This window comes from Falco biarmicus, chromosome 3 (assembly GCF_023638135.1).
Source record: "Falco biarmicus isolate bFalBia1 chromosome 3, bFalBia1.pri, whole genome shotgun sequence".
Classification (NCBI taxonomy): domain Eukaryota; kingdom Metazoa; phylum Chordata; class Aves; order Falconiformes; family Falconidae; genus Falco; species Falco biarmicus.
The window spans coordinates 63,609,848-63,627,754 of NC_079290.1; positions in this window are offsets into that span (position 1 = coordinate 63,609,848).

The window sequence follows — 17,907 nt, forward strand, 5'->3', positions numbered from 1 at the left end:
CTTAGCGCATAATATATAATAATTTCTTGCATTCAGTCTGTTTCACTTGTTAATTCACACCTGCCTTTGGTAAAATGGTATAGCATAGCTAGCTAGATCAAATACAAAATACCTTCTTTGATAAGTAGTCAGCATTAGCGATTATTCAGCTGCTATTTCAGAATATTGTTCTTAGCAACCCAAGTCCTCTACAATTTGATGTGAAATTTTGCTAATTTGTAGACTTTTATGAATTCAATTCTGCAAGACATTTTAAAGTGATGGCAGGTCTGCAGGTGTACAGCTTAACTGTTGTGGCTATAATGTCCCTAACATTCTAACTTCGAATGTGCTAAAAGTTTTAATAATTCTCTAGTTAATATTTAGCTGGCAAGCTGCTAGAGGTTTGGGGAATCTATTCAAATAAACATCTCAAATTTATCCAAATTCAGAAATTACAACAGAAGTCAGTTAGTACTATGATCAAAAGATCTCTGAAACTCATTAGCCTTCTGCTTGATAGGAAGTGATACAGAAACAGCATTTCTACATCTTCAGTGCTTCCTGGGTAAAGGAATAGTTAAAGTACAGCAGCACATAAATGGAGAAAACCTTTTCTAACTTTAAAACATTGCCTTTGGTCTGACTTGTGTACAAACAATTAATACTCCGAAGTATTCCTCTGACCCCCAAATTGTGCCACCAGTATGCCTTAGAAAAAATCTTTTGTTTGCTCAAGTGTCAGGGATCTTTGATTTTTGAGTAGGAGGTTGCAAATTCTATTACACAAGGTATTGGCTGATAGTGATAATTTGCTATCAGATATTTTTTCTCTCTGTGCTGCTCTGCTTCATTATAATGTGTGCATATATTCCACACCAGCAAAATGGACTATTGTACAATTGTCTTTCAGTGTGTCGTCCCAATATTCACATTTAGAAACAGAGAAATATTACTGGTTTGATCCATAAAGACTCTTTCAAGCTTTTTATTGTATCCTAAATATAAGGCGTTATTTCTGAAGTGGAATGAAAGTCTCTTATTTTCATATTACAGTTTTTATTAATGATCTTTGCTATAATAACCTTTATTAATACCCTTTGCTGTGTTCTTATAAGCAGCTTACGTATTTTCAGTTTCAAAATTATATTGATATTTGATCAGAGCTTTAGTCAAGGAGCAGGAGATCTCAGGACTGTAAGTCTTTAGGAAGTGCTCATGTCTTTAATATGCTTCAGATGATTGATATTGATGGTTCTGATGCTGTGGAGACTGTGTGGATGCAACTCACAGAGTCTGTGCAGGAAGGAGATGAGGGCATGGATCTGCAATGTCTCCCAGCCACTGTGCCAAGCTTCCACCCAGTCAGAAAGGAGAGAATAATATCTTTTTAGTTCCTCAGCATTGCTTTTATTGCTTGTTATGAAAGCTATCTAAAAATAATGACTGTGCACTCAAAGTCAGTTACCTATGTATATATTTAGACTCCTGAAAAACTTTATTAATTCTTTGTAGATCCTGACTCTTTTTCAAAGGTGTCTGTTGTTACAGTCCCTTATTATGCATTTAGGATAACTAAATCTAGAGTCTGCATTTGTATATGTTGCCTTAATTATTTTCACAAAGTGCAATTGAAGTGGGAGTGCTTGTGTTTGTATATTGTCCGTTTAGTAAGTAGGTCATACCAGTGGCATGCAATTGTGCTTATCAACACCGGCACAGCACAATGGTTTCCTGCTGCTGTGCAAATTCTAAAGCAAAGTCAGGGGAGTTTATTTTCAAAGCAAAAGACACTGATGCCACAATGACACTATTTCATTACATTAACACGATGTCTGTATCTTCGTTGCACGACATGCGTGTCTACATGGATGGGTGTGGACAATCGAGCATCCAGCTTGCCCCTGCTCAGAGCTAGCTGGATGCAGGTCAGCTCTGGCCTGGAAGCTGTAGCTGATAGCACCTCGCTCAAAGCTGTGACCTCATAAATAACCTCTGCTGAGATTACTTTGTCATATTAATTATGTCCTGCACCACATTAGTACATTTCTGTGGCTTCTAGACTGAGCTGGGGTCTCTCCAGCCAGCTACAAGCATGAGCAGCACAGGCATATGCCTTGACCCATCTCTAGACACATCTTGAGTAACTGAATGATGTTGTTGCCCTGGAAGACCTCATGTGCAAAAGTTTTTGTTCACTCTGCCATTGTCCACAGTAGTGGATAAGCTCAGATAGTGGGGAAATGTTCTAATTTGCCTAAAAAGAATCGGTCAGAGTGAGCTGCTTGCATCCCTGTGTTTTTGTTTTATAATGCAACAGCATCTAGCAGTCACAGGAATGGTTTAGCAGTCCACTATGTTAGAAGCTGGAATGAAACAGAAGTTCCTTGGTAAACAGAATTCTGACTTAAATTTGGTGTATTTATGATTTTGAGTGAGTAAAGCTCTGATGTGAACAGCTGGTCCAGATATGACTTCAATTCTGTCGACAACCTGCCCATTTCTGAAAAGTATTTGAGTACTTCAGAGTTTTTGGCATACCAAAGTTATTTAGCTGCATTCTGGAGTATGAACTAATTAATCTCAGTTTAAGTTCCATTTCATTTTGACAGAAATAGATCTTATTTAGTAAACTCCAATTATTGTGGGTGAAAAGAATATGGGACAATGATTCATATAGCTTAATGTAAAAGTTGCTGCCTGATGCCTAGTTAGGACATGAAAAAGCCAATGCACCATTTAAAGCATATCAGAAGCAAAAAGACAATATAGGTCAGAAACTCTACAAGAGAGAGGAAACTTTTTTTTATTGAAGAAGGAATAATTTATATATTTTCATCACATGGAAACTGCAGAACACATCAAATTCAAATGTTTTACATTCTAAATTAGAAAGAGATACAGTTCAGGCTGATTGTTGCCTGCAGGAAGTCTTCCAGGCTGTATTCTGACATTCTAAATACAAAATATAGTGAGAAATGTTTGATTCATTCTGAAGCTTGTGATGAATGTTTGCCAGGAACCATTGACCATTGCCTCATCTCAGGTGGAATCAAATTGGAGCTTTCCCAGAGAAAGCAGAGATAGACTTCTGAAGTTCAGTATTTAATCTAAGTTCCTTGTAAACCTTTAATCTTGCCTGAAAAGATAAAGCAAACTTTTCTTCACAGCATGTTGAGAAATGACCACCTTTAGCTGCACAGTGAATCTGTAACTGTGGAAATGTAATTGTTGGTAAACAAGGACAGTGGATTGATAGGAAAGTTGCTTAACATTTTTTTAAAATTCTCTTTCTTCTTCAAACTTTTTTTTTTTTTAATTCAAAAAAATGGAAAAGACCTATCCCAACCCTTTCTTCATTCAAAAGGCAGAAGGATCCTGTCTCTTGCAAATGGTCTTTGGAGATCTGCCTCTTTTCCTGGTTTTTTTTTGGTGGTTTTTTGTTGTTTTTTTTTTTCAGCAGGACATTCAGATAGAAGTCGAAGGTGTGCTATTGAATGCCAGAATACAACACATGAAAGGACACGTACAAAAGTCCATAAACATACTTTCTTTATAGACTGTGTGCCCAGAAAACACACATACAATCTTAAAGTATTTTGAATATTACATAGTACAAAGATAACTGGTCTGGAATCCTTACTAGAATGAAACTTTCCTAAGTATGGAAGCATTAACAACCTGTGCTGTGAGATTTAAAACACAGTTTGTGTGAAGTTTAAGGAATAATAATAGACAAAAGTAACATCTCAATGTCTGATGCTTTTGCAGAATTGTGACCTGGCATTCATACTAATATGAAGTGTTAAAACTTATTAACATTTTCTCATACATTTTTTGTTCTTTTGAGAAACTCCTGGGTTGATTACTGCTCATTTTATTTTTCTCAAACCTCTCTTCCTTCCAGAAAAATGAAAACATGGGAATTTCAATTTAAAAGGTCAAGTCAGTATTTGTTGCCTTTTAGCTACAGCTTTCTATTATAAATTGTTGCTGAGAAATTAATTGGAAAAAGCCAAGAGGGTGTTCTTCATGACATTATTCCAGGGCGTAGTTCTCAAGCTGTTTACTACAGAGACAACACATTACAAGTTCTGCCCACATGTAAGATAGCATGCACTGGGGCATAATGATAAGCAGATGGCATTATTTGCAGTGGAAGTAATAGCAACCAGAAGCATTTCTGCCTACAGTATTTTGCAAGTGTTTTTATATTATGTTGTGTTAAGGTGTGGAACTTTGTGTGCTTTCCCTATGCAAGGCATAGGTATTGATAGCAACTGGTGAGAGAGCTGACGGTGACAGTGTAAACAGAGAGTAGTTATTTGAAAGTAGGTGGTATTTAAAAACAACACAACCACAGCAGTCACTAACAAGAGACAGAACAAATACTAGTGAAATATTCCAGGAAATGGAGGGAAGATGAAATTGGATGTTGGTTCCGTCATTAAAGATGTTGTTTCTGAAAGTCTTTATATGAATATGCTATTCTGAAAATCTGAAGCTTCTAACTTTTATTACCAATAATACTGCCTAATTTACCACCACCATCTGCCTGGCAATTATTGCTGGAAGTAGTGCATCCAAGGCAGATTATTTCAGAGAATGGCATTATAAGACATGACTGCGTTGTGAGATGGAGTGCGATAGGGAGATCCCCAGGCTAACAGAGACGTAAGTTACACATTTTACATACACATATGCACACACAAATATATGCAGGTGTGTGCATAGATGCACAATATGTCTCTATGTACGGACAAATATATAATAGTGTAGAAATGAGACACCATTTTATTATGACAGAGGTTTGCCAGGTTAATGCAGTGTTCCCCGCTTGAGACTTATATAAAGCTCTGTGTTTGAAGAACATAAAGTAAACAATTTAGAATTTTATTCAATTTTTCCCTTTGGAATGACATTTTTGCATGAACTTGGAGTTATATTTCCACTATATATATGGCCTCATTGCCTTCTGCACTTGGAGCGAGACTGTAACTTTTTAAAAGTTGCTGATACATTGAAAGAGATGGTGCAGAAGGGACTTACGTCTGTGGCAAGTCCCAAAGGCATTCAGTCTCCAAAGGCACAAAGGACCATATGCAACAGTGGCAACGGTACCTGCTGGAAGACTGCCGCACGTCCTCCCTCTAGCACTGGGTTGAAACAGCTGGTGTGGAAAAAGGATGGCCAACGACCACAAGTCAGACTGTTCCCTGCTGTGCTGTAGGCACAGCTACCTGCATTTCTTCCTTCTTATCTCTGCAATGAGGAACAGCATGTTGTGTCATTGTGGACTGCAATGGGAGGAGAACTCCAGGCACTGCAAATCCACTGCAGCTGCTAGTATGGAGGAAGGACAGAGCCAAGAAGCTACTGTGTGTTGTGCATACTGCTGTACTCCACAGAGGAGAACCACCACGCTTTTGGGAACTGAGGCTTCTGGAGTGAAAGGAAGTCTGTGAATCCAATCAGAGGAAAAATGAATTATTCTGAGATCAGCTGTGGGAAACGTGTTGTCTTTGTAAACTCTTCTGGTAAAAAATTCAATATAGAGTAACAATATATACATACTCAATTCATTTATGTTCTCATGTTTTGGACATCGTTCCAGGGATTCTACCACTCAGGTGTGATAACCTGATAAGAAGGATAACTGAAGTAATTCAGTATTCTCATTTATTTGTATCGTGGTAACAGCAGGAGATCTGAGAACGTAGAGCAGTCGCTTATGTTATGCCGTGTAGGGTGCAGTTCTTGCACTAAAGAGTTTATAGTCTAAGCTGGTGAAACAGTCAAGAGACAGTTCACCTTAGTTTTGTGCATGAGAAATAGAGACTCTGCCTCAAACCTGGGATTTCCTCATGTGTGTGGAGGCTGGATTGCATCCTGGAAAGACACACAGGCATGTGCTAAGAGTTATGCAGGAAGCTCTCCAGCACTAAAAGCAAGGGAAACTGCACCCCAAAACTTTAGGATCTTTGTTCCTATGAGTTGCTCAAGGGTGTAAAGCGCCAAATTAGAAATTAAACTAGGATCTACCATATGATTTAGCCACAAGACTGATTTCTGAAACATGAGTTCTTTTCTAGGGTTCAGCTAACACCACTGTGACTGTAAAATGACATACACAAATATGGGAGCTCTACATTTAGCTACGTTGAGTACTTTTATCTAGTTATCCATGTCATCATGGACACCAGCAAAGGTAGCATTTAGCTTTTCATGCTGACCATCTCTGCTGTTCAAAGCTAGTTTTTTTAGCTGAGCTAGCTAGTGTGAAACTAGCTTGGCTATGTCTGCAGCACACATCTGCCACAACTTCAGCAGACAGACTCTAAGATCTGAAAAGCAACATCATAGTCAGAAAATTTATGTTACTTAGAAATACTAGCAAAGATCCTGAGGAAACCTGCAATCATTCACACCTCCTAAGCTTACAAGAAGTATTTCCTATGTCAATGTGAACTGAGCTGTTGCAATCATAAAAAAGCTGTAACAATGAAAAGAGAGTGATTCTGTTGTATCCAGAAGAAAAAAGAAATCAATGTGGGGAGAAAAAAACCCCCACCAACTGTAAGGTGTAAAAGCTGTACCAATTAGTTCTGTAATGCATGGCCTTTTGAAGTGCCAAAGAGCACTTTTAAATGGGACTTTTCTCCTTATATTTGAATAGATGGATTGTTTAATTGTACAGAAGCAATTATGTAAAGCTGAAAAACTGTATTCCTTTTAAAAAAAAATTCTTTTTAACATCTGACAAAAATGTGTTATAAATTTGAGGTACTCTATTTTCATGAAAGATCTTGTGCATCCCAGCATTGTACGCTAACCTAAACATTGCTGTTGCTTTGAGCTTGAAATCAATGAAGGTGCTTCACTGTAAAGGAGGGAACAATTTAACCCAGTGAGCATAAAATTTCTTTTAGGCTGACATATGAAGTGAAGTCTGTGTGAAAATGACCTCCTCACAAAGCTTCAAACTATAGTACATTTGTTTCTCTCACCCAGCTTACATGGTTCTGAGTAGCAAAGTATTAGCTAGCAAAAAACCAGGAATGTTTAACACCTGCTATGCTTCCATGCAATAAAAAAGATAAATACAATTTTTAACAAACTGGTATCTAGCTACTGATCTACAGTATGTGACAATGAATAAACTTAAAATAGAAAGTATTAATTCTATTATGTATCTACATGCAAATATATAAGAAATCTACTGCACTGAAGATGTAGATTTTGTCATATAATTCAGAAAATGTATTAATAACTTTGAATGTAACTGCACATATGATGGCACATATGACTGTAAGTCAGAAGAACAGAGCAGGAGCAATATGCATAGTTCCAAACACCATCACCATTTTGATTCTTCAGGTCTCTCCCTTGACATGTAATAGTGATGCCCAGAAAATTCTTGGTTACCTTTGTTTTTTTGCAGCAATTCTCATGACTTTCAGGGGATCAAGGTTGTATCCATATGTTCTTGAAATTTTCACTGCAGTGGTTTCTGCAGTCGTAAGTGGAAAATGAATTGAAGTGGGTTTTATAGGAGCATGTGGGTTAAAACTGGCTGAAAGACAATAAACAAAAGATTATGATAGTGACTAGGGGAAAAATATCTAGTAGGGTAATGAAGGGTGCAGTTTCAGGATTGTTCCTATTCAACATCTTCATTAGCAATCTGGAAGAAAGAATAAACAGCATGTTAATGAAATGCACAAACGATACTAAATTAGGAAGAGTCTCAAATACTAGTGAGGACAGAAGCATAATGCAAAGGCCCTAGAGAGAAATGTGGGCAGGAAATAACAAGCCACCACTCAGAAAAAGGCATACTAATACATTAAAGCTAAGGCAGCATGAATCAATGTGAGGGAAAATCCACAGAAGTAGTAACACTGGGAGAGAGTCAGTGAGCAACATATTAGATATATGTTATAATGCAATATGCTGGCAATAAAAGCCAATATACTCTGGGCCATATATGCAAAGGCATAAAGTCGTGGATTGAGGAGGCCATAGTTCCTCTAAATGGCTCTCTGCTTACTGAAAATGGAATATTCTGTTATGAGAAGAGTATTGATACTGAAGGAGACTGCAAGTCAACATGGCTATGCTCAGTTGTAGTGGTAGGTGTTTTGGTTAAAAAAAAATTTGCAAGAAGGAACAGGGAAGGAGTGATACATGAATTCATGGAAAAACTCTGATGAGGAGGAACTGGAAGAAGGGTTAATAGCAGGAAAATTAACTGGCTGACCTCTGAAAGTTTTTTTTTTAACCTTTATCAGATCAACGTCTTTTTCTTCTTTGATGAAAGCAGATGACAAGACGGCATGGAACTTGCAAAAGGAAAGCAGTGCTGACTCTTCTGTTGGTAAAATATTTATCCTCCCCACTCATCACCTACATATAAATCTAATGAAAGGACTATAACTTGGGATCAATACAGTTCCTCACACTGTGAGAAAGTTATTCTAGGAATCGGCTGAAAGTTGCTTGCTTTTTTTTTTCTTTTCTTTTTTTTCTTTTTCATTAATGAGAAAGTCTGTAAGATAACTAGGCACAGGAAAAGGGAGAGAAAGAGGAGGTAAAGTGTGTCCTCATTTTTCTGTTTTTTGAACAGGACCCAATTTAAGTCTGTATGTCATGTGAATAGACATATTCTGCCGAACAAGAAAACTGTCTCTTTTTTGGCAAGATGGAGGAATACAAAGAAAAAGAAGAAAGGACAGAAAACAACAACAAAACCAGTTGTGTCATTGAAGTAATCTGTGCTACATTTGTGGTTTTGACACTGCATGCATTCTAATTCTACCTTTTTTTTTTTTTTCTGTTGCTCACCTAGAATACAGTAAAACTGTAACTGAGTAAACTCGGTTAAACCATACAGTAAACAGTACAATTATAGTAAAACTGTAACTGCATAAAACTCTCTGATCCTGGGAGTGATGCTGCTTCTATAAAAGGAGAGACTGAATAGATTAATATGCTTCAGTTTGTAAAAAAGGGAAGGCATGGTCAACATTTATTATTATGCACGTTCATATAAATATGCTCATTAATATGAACAATATGGAAGAGTGAATAATCGCCCCTCATTCTTTTTCTTCACACAATAAAAGAACGCAAGATTAGAAAATGAAAAGATCAGCCAGCTGGTGTAAAACAGAAAGAAGTGCTATTCCACACCGTGTATAATTAAACCCAAAACTCATTGCCAGATGATGGATGCAAAAGGAGGTCAGAGAGATCATGGAAGATGAGAGTTTGGAGGGGTACTGAGAAGAAAATTTCACATACAACTTGTTGCCCTGCAGGTCCTCAAACTTTAGTTTACCAAAAGCTAGAAATATATAAAAAACATGGGGGGTCACTGCGTGCATACTTCCTTACTCTCTTCTACATGTGTTTCTACCCATACACCAGGTATGGTGTAGGCCTTGTACCATTAATCAGATCCAGTGAAGCTTTCTTTATGGTAAAAATTACAATAATGATCATAAAGAATACACACACACACAGACACACAGACACACAAACCCCTCAAGGATTTGAAAGCAGCAGAACTAGGAATTATGAATGCTTTTGGGGGTTAAGTGCAATATTAATTGGATGTTGTCTTGCCAGCTGCTATTTTGCTGTCAGGATCTGCATTATGGTGCAAACACTAAGGTCTATGAGTGACTAAGAAACAGTTCACTACTTTGGAAAACTACCTACATGCCAAAGTACTTTAAATTTTTTAGTCTTCAGGGGCTTCTCTCTGCAGCATGAATGTATAGAATATAAATTGTTAATAAAAATTTTGTGGTCAACAAAACATTTTTGTGAGTTTTAAGGGTATTGTATAGTGACACATTTGTTCAGTACACACTAGATCTAATCCAGGGTAAAGTTAAGCTTTTTTTAAAGAGATGCTACAGAGCTGGGCTGTACCAAGAGTAGAGTGGTGGGAAGGATCTTGCCAGGCAAAGTGAAATCCAGCAGATGTTCTTGGGTGTGCATGATTGCTTCTATAACTTACTGTGGGTTTACTAGATTTATGCATCTGTCTATTGTGGTAGATGGAGGTGAATGTGTTTCTTACACTGCATCAGTGGAAAAGCATGAAACATTGGTTGCAGACCTTATATTTAAAGTGTCAGACTCCCTTGTCTACAACAACTTGTTCAGGTCTTCTTGTCCCACCTTCCAACACTCCACAGATGTTGAAAGCTTTATTGAAAATGTTACCTGTTTTTGGTAGGTTAAATATGTATTTCAGCTTTCTTTGTCAGGTGAGGAGAACAATTTTAGGTTTAGAATAGCAGACATATAAAAATAAATAAAAGGCTTACTTTATTCACAACATACAGTGTGTTGTAAGTGTGATCCCAGAGGGAAGATTATGAAAAAAAACATAAATCCCAGACTCTATCTTAATAATAAAAGGCTAGAGATATTACTGTGGTGTGAGAGACAGTTTATTTAATAATTAAACATATTTGCATTGTCAAAACTTTTGAAAGCTAAATGTATTGATTAAATATTTGGCTTCTTTGAGATAATGATCTTCTCTTAGGTGAAGCCTGTTAACTTAGTTGAATTACTTTCTCATAATATTTTCATAATGTATTTAGCTAGAGACCTCTGTAATTACGTTTATTATTCTTATCCTATTAAGGATGAAGAATGGTATCAGGGAGAAAAGTCGGCAATCATTTTGTTATCAGAGTTACTGCAGCCTTTTGAGGGCCTATATCCCTTCATCTTCCCGCACAGGTCTTTCCTAAAGGGTTTTGGTCTTTGATCAAGAGTGTATTTCAGATGGCAAGTATACAATAGCACTTTGTGTATGGGTAGACTAACTCATTTTGGTGCCCATTCTAGAAAAAATGCCCATGAAGTCTGGCTGTGGGTTGACACTTGTCACAAACACCTACTAATAAAGACCAGAGCCACAGTCAATAAAAAAATGTGCTTATCACTGAAGCCAGAGACAGGCATGTTTGGGGAATAGAGAATGAAAATTCCTAAGTGTGCAAGTTCATCCATTAAGTAAATAAAACTAATTTACATTAAACATCTTTGATTCTGAACAAGGATATTTATTAACCAATCAGCTTTTAAAGTTCATTAAAAGTTTATTAAAAAAATATCAGGTGTGGACAAGTCCTGCTCTTTATGGTAAGACATTGCAGTTTGGTATTCTTCTACCATTTTGTGGCTGAACCTCATCACTTTATTATTTCCAGTTCCTCTGCTCCAAATGGCTGATTCCACTTTCTAGGCTTCACCTGACTCCAGCTGTGTTCCACTGGAAAAAGAGGTGCAGAGAGCTGGTGCTTGTCTTCACAGGGGTGGCATAAAGCTGGCAGACTGGTAGTTAATGTGACTCCTGAATGAAGCATACCTCACCCTACCCACACTGGTGTTGGGAATGGAAAGCTAAATAACTGTTCTCCATTTTCTGAGCCTGAACTGGCCCATAATATTTACTCTGTTCACAGCCAGTGGACAGCTTCGACATGTGGCCCAACTATAAAGAACATCTCTAATGCAGTATTTATTTTCCTCTGTGGCTGAGATTGCTGTAACCATCCTTTCTTGGCTTAAGCCAAATTATTAATATAGTAATAAAGAATATTTTGTGGTTACCAGTTTTTTTAATCTTTTTTCTGTATTCTAAGCATATTTCTTGGCTGACAAGTCTTGGTACCAGCCACAAACTGTAGATCAAAGCAGATCTTGATTTCTTAGCTTCCTGAAATGTTAAGAATTATGGCAAAAATAGATGAATGCCTATGTACTGCATCTCCATGTCCTTTTCCACTGTAGTAAGGAGCAGAAGATGGGCACACTTGCGTACTCTGTATTTATCACTAGGTTGCAATTATTGCAGTACAGTATACCTCTTTAACCATGCCAACAGTGATGGCTGTTTTAAATATAATGAAATTCTGGAGTACATCTACGTTATACTTAACAGGTAGATGGAATGAAAAAAACAGTCTGGGAATTAACAGCAGATCAAATTCCTGCTATACTAGCTGTATGTCTGTTGTTTATTCTTCTGGCACCTGGTGTTTCACTACAATTTCTTGGTATTCATCACAGCTCTCCAGAGTACCAAAGTCCAGCTTTTGATACTTGCCTGGTAAAATCCAAATGATGCTGAAGTATAAATACTTCTATGCAGATTTATAGCTCTGTAAATCTTTCAGTGAAATTAACAGTTATATTTAAACCATTCCAGCCTGCTCAATAAATTAGTTATAGAAGATTTCCTTACTTGTAGTGCTGTTTTTACAGTGCCATAATTGTGTAAAGTAGCCATATTGTAAATGCAAATCCCATGTTTTGTGTCCAGCTGCTGAAACTGAATTTGTGTATTAAGTTTCACAGTAGCAGAAGATTCAATACATCACCGTTTCTTAAGGTTCAACACAGTAGTTGGCATTCCTTTGTATACCTTTGGTAAACACATATTCATTACCCCTTATTGTCCTTGGGAATTATGCATAGCTATGAATGAGAGAGTTGATAAGCACAAGTATTAGAAGCACATTATCTTGAAGTTTTGCATATGTTTTGGAAATTTAAATTCTACTGCATGTGTGAAATAACAGATTTGTTTTTAGATAGCTTATCAGTAAAAATACAGTAGTCCATAGACAAAGAATTATGTTTAATAGTTTTCAAGCATTTTAGTTTGTCTAAAGTGATGATATGAGAATATCTCTGAATTTCTGAAAATGCACCCTGCCAGGAAGCAGACACACTAAAGTGTTCAGATAACTGCATCCTATAGCTATGTTTATGAGTAAAGAAACACAAGCATGTCATTGCTGGACTAGAAATACATAATATTGATAAATTATATATACATTACTGATTTGTAGCAAAATTATTCTACCAGCTACCAATATTCAGAAGTGTAAAACCCCAAATTGTTCTTCTGAATTATATCTAGGCATGTCCAGTATTTATTGAGGATTAATAAAAATTTAGTAAAAAATAATTAGTTCAACAAGCTTTCTGTTCCAGTAGATGAAGATTGTTATTCTGTATAAACTGAATTTGACTCAGCAAAAGACTGTACTTCACTACTCATTTAGAGGGCAGTACCAAAGCAGACTTGGCACTGGCTTCTAAGGGTGTAAGCACATGCTTTAAAATAAGCATGTTTCAGCAATGAACAGAGTATCATCTTTTCTCTAAAAAGAAATTAATTATTTTAAATCTGTTAAGTGATGTAGGTACATTGTAAACTATATCCTGATGTGTATATAGTTTAATGAAATGTAATATGTTGCATATATACAGTTAAAGAAACTGAAAGTTGATGGATCATATTACACTGAATAATAACAATTATATCAAGAAATTTAGTTTGCAATCCTGCATTAGATATGGTCGTGTCAGCAGTCATATGACACTATGTCCTATCAAAGGATGTAAGAGTTCATTCTGGTGTGTATACTTGTGAAATAAGGTTCATTGTTATATATACTTAAAGTACATAGAGCCAAAATCAGGTCTCCAGAAAACAGCTTTGGAAAAAAACCCCTTATTGTCTCTCATCTTTACAACTTTGAGTTCAGTTTACAAATACAGAATTTTTCCAGAAGGTAATGCTTTGTTTCTAATGCTCTAGTATTACTAAAGACAGTCATTATGAAGATACAGAGATAACCTCTGTTTATTATTGTATATCAGGGAAATATCCTGCTTATCCTTTTTGAATAATAGATAATATGAAATAGTCACTTAGGAAGAATCCTCATTAGGAATGAATTGCATGCCCTCCTGCAATTCATTTGACCAAATCCTCTTTTGTAGTAGGGAAAGCATCTTTCAATGGATTCAATAAGGATCACTTATATACTGGTGTCCAATATTCATGTAAGTACAGAGGGAGTTGGAAATACATGATCTTTAAGGTCCTTTCTGATCCAAACCATTCTATGATCTATTCTATGATCTAAGTGCATAAAGAAATTGTGAAACACATAATCCAAAAGTTTTTTCCAAAGACACCACATGAAAAATATGAAATAGCTACTCAGGCATTTTCTATGTGGAAAGGCAGAGTTAAAAATGAACAGAAAGATCCTATCTGATAGACCAGAGACACTAAGAATGGCTGTTGATTGTGTTAAATAGCAACTAATATAAAACCGTAGATTGAGATTCACAGATTACACACAAATGAGAGATGAATAGGTCTTATTTGAAAGATGTGAGAGGCTCTGATGGGGTAGCAATGAGTAGGGCTGGTTGACCCCGTCAGTGTACAAGGACCAGATGAATGTGAAAGGGTGGGTTGTATTTGAGCAAAACTATAAATCTCTTTGACCAGCTGTTTGCTTGGGAAAAGGAATAGTAGGAGAGGAAGGACCGAAGACCCATTTTGTTGCTGATGAACAGCTGAGCCAGGAGGAGAGGAGGCCTTGGTGCTACTGCCACAATATACCTGGTAATATGTGCACACACACATTTTGGGGAGGCTACTCTGCACTGTGCTCAGTGATTCTCCAGACTAATGGGGAGAGATGGAGGAAGTTTCAATTTCTCTATTTTCTCTGGCTGCTTCAGGACAATATGATGACCTTCTACTTAATGCTGAGAAGAAGGTAATTTGATGGCTTTAGAGCTTAGAGAAATGTTGGATGAAATCTCAGTGACAAGTCCAGCTTCTTCCTATTGCTCCAGAGACACAAATTATCTCTAAAAGCAAGTACCTGAAGTCTCTTCAAATACTATGGAAAATTCTAAGCTGAATGTGTATGGCAGATATCCACACACACAGAAACCAAACAGATAATTCTGTTTGTAATGGAGACAGAGGTATCTCTGAAATACAACCAGATGAATATTAATCTTATTAAATAGAAGTGAAATATGGTAATAGGGAGGAATTTGTATTAAAAAGAAACTGAAAAAAATTAAAAACATTAAGGAGAAAAGGAGAAATTAATATAGGTTCTTAATAGTGGGGGTTTATTAATGTTAATACTTGTGGAATCTCAGATCTGGAAACCACTTCGGTCAGTAAATGTAACATTACTGAATTCCTTTAAGCTGACTGAGACAGTTTGGCCTGGCTACAGTTATTCCTGTGAATACGTGTAAACTGGATGAGGATGCAATCTGTACTAAAATCATTAAGAAGGCCATTGCTGACAGCAAAACTGCTGTAGGCGAAACGAATTAAAAAATATTTCACATGCAATAATTAATATCAAAAACATGAAATAGAGCAGATTGGATTATGTGTAGCACAACTCTGTAGAGAATTAAAACTCTTTAGAGATAACGTTGAATGGTGGGATCTTTAAAGTATAAATTTTAGCTCACAAGACCAAATCTGGTTAATGGAAAATGGCACTACAAGGTGTCATATGATAGCATCTGATGTATTACAATAGGAAATGAATTAAATGGTGATTAATTAATTACAAGCATAACAGATGATAGCAATATCTGTAATCAAAAGTGATTACATTATTCCAAGATCAAATAACATAGTGAAGATAAGTATTTGAACAAATACTAGCTAACATGCACCATTTAATTTATCTGCTTAATAAGTCAGTGCAGTGACTGATGAAATATCTTTTTTTTTATTTTTTCTTTTTACATGGAGAAATAAGAAAAAATGGGTAAGTAATAAAGAAGCATAGGCTGACTGTCTGAATTTCCATTTTCATCATGACTGCTCTCTTCTTCAGTTACTCTTTTTTTTTTTCTAGTTATGTTAGGGTATAAATCTCTGTCTTTTTTCACTCCAAAGGTGTTTTGTTTGGTTAGTTTTAAGTTCTAACTCAAGTTGTTTCCATGCAATTCAAACAGAGAAAAATACATTCTTAAGAAAACATATTTTACTAAAATTTGATGTGCACTAGATGTAGGAAGCAATAAGTATAACTACAATTCTCACAGGGGACAAAAAAACACAAATGAAGGAGTTTGGTTTTGTGGTTACCTGTTTTGTGAGATATTTAATTGCTATTATTTTGGAGTTTGTTGTATTCCTTTTCCCTACCCAGATGTGTAAAATTCCTTCAGCTGGAAATGTAAGTGTATCCCTTAGCACTTTGCAATCACAGATGCTTTCTTGCCTTTTGCAGTTCAGCCCAATTACTGCCTTCAGTACCAGACTTCCTCTAGAACTTTGCCCCAGATGACATTTATAAGAAATTAGGGATGACTTCCAGCCACTACAAATTTCAGAATGCTATGCCTAAGTAAATCCTTAATCCTAATTTTTCTTGAAAGGTCCAGATAATTACATACAAAGGTAATTTTTAACCTATAAAGATTTGGTCTCTTTAAAAGATCCTCAAATTGTGCATCCCAAGAGAAACACCTAATATAACTTTTGAAAAATTTAGGTCAGTGTATAAATTTAGAGCCCCATGTTACCTGAGAGTATCAAGTTTGAGCTGTATAATGTTAGACACATGCATTGACAGTTTGGCTAAATTTAGTGGCAGTTTGAACTTTCAAATGCATGCCTGTGAAAACAGCAGAAAAAATAAACTAAAAATCACAGAAGACTTTTTCTGATTTTTTTTCCCTTTGTGCTTTTACAGCAGTTTTTACCAAATATATTTAGTGGATATTTATAGAAAATTTTGTGATCCTGACACTTTCATGCCAAAGTACAAACTTGTCATAGTATCTTCCAAGTGTGAAACTGTAAGTGAGAAACTAAAGAGTAAGGTACTTCTCTACTAATGTTTCTGTTTAGAATTCACAGAAAAAGCAGAAGAACAGACAAAAAACATGAAAAAATTCTCTTTCAGTCTCTGGAGATATATCTGCTGTTTGTTTGAACTGGAGAAGGGCTGCAGCACTGTTCTGTGCTAATGCCACCCCTAAGACCTGGGGGCTCTGGGAATTGCTGTGCCTAGAAGACAAAGATCATTGAGAAATGGCTTTGGCCAGACACACAAGGATGTCATCCTTCAAGTTCAGATGAAAGAAGAAAGGCTGACTGTCTACCTGTCCAGCCATCTTACTCCTGTGACCATACCTCAAGCATATGCTCATTGTGTATAGCTAGCATATAGTTAGCTAAACCTGACAGTTTAAACTCTTTTTTTAAGCCTACCCGGGATTTCTGTGAAGACCTAAGGAACCACTGCCAACTCAGTCTAATAGGTATGTTGTTAATCTGCAGTGCAAGAGATGTAATTTCTAATTCTCTCTCTGCTGTGTATTACAAAATTTTCAAGAAGGTCAATAGCATCCTGGCCTGTATCCAAAAAAGTGTGGCCAGCAGAACAAGGGAAGTGATTGTCCCCCTGGATTGGGCACTGGTGAGGCTGCACCTCGAATACCGTGTTTAGTTTTGGTCCCCTCACTTCAAGAGGGACATTGAGGTGCTGGAGTGTGTCCAGGGAAGGGCAACGAAGCTGGTGAAGGGTCTGGAGTACAAGTCTTATGAGGAGTAGCTGAGGGAACTGAGGTTGTTTAGTCTGGAAAAAAGAGGCTTATGGGAGACCCTGTTGCTCTCTACAGCTACCTGAAAGGGGGCTGTAGGCAGGTGGGCGTAGGTGTCTTCTCCCAGATAGCAAGTGACAGGAAAAGAGGAAATGGCCTCAAGTTACGCTGCGGGGGTGTGTGTGTGTGTGTGTTAGACTGGTTATTAAAAAAACTTTTTTTTCACTGCAAGGGTGGCCAAATATTGGAAGAGGCTGCCCAGGGAGGTGGTGGAATCACCGTCCCTGAAGGTATTTAAAAAACACATAGCTGCAGTGCTTAGGGACATGGTTTAGTGATGGACTTAGCAGTCCTGTGTTAACAGTTGGACTTAATGATCTTAAAGCTCTTTTCCAATCTAAATGATTCCATGATTCTGATTCTGGTTTTGCAAGAATGGAAGACAGCAAAACGGATTTACTCCTTACAGCACTGCCATTTTATCAATGAGATGCG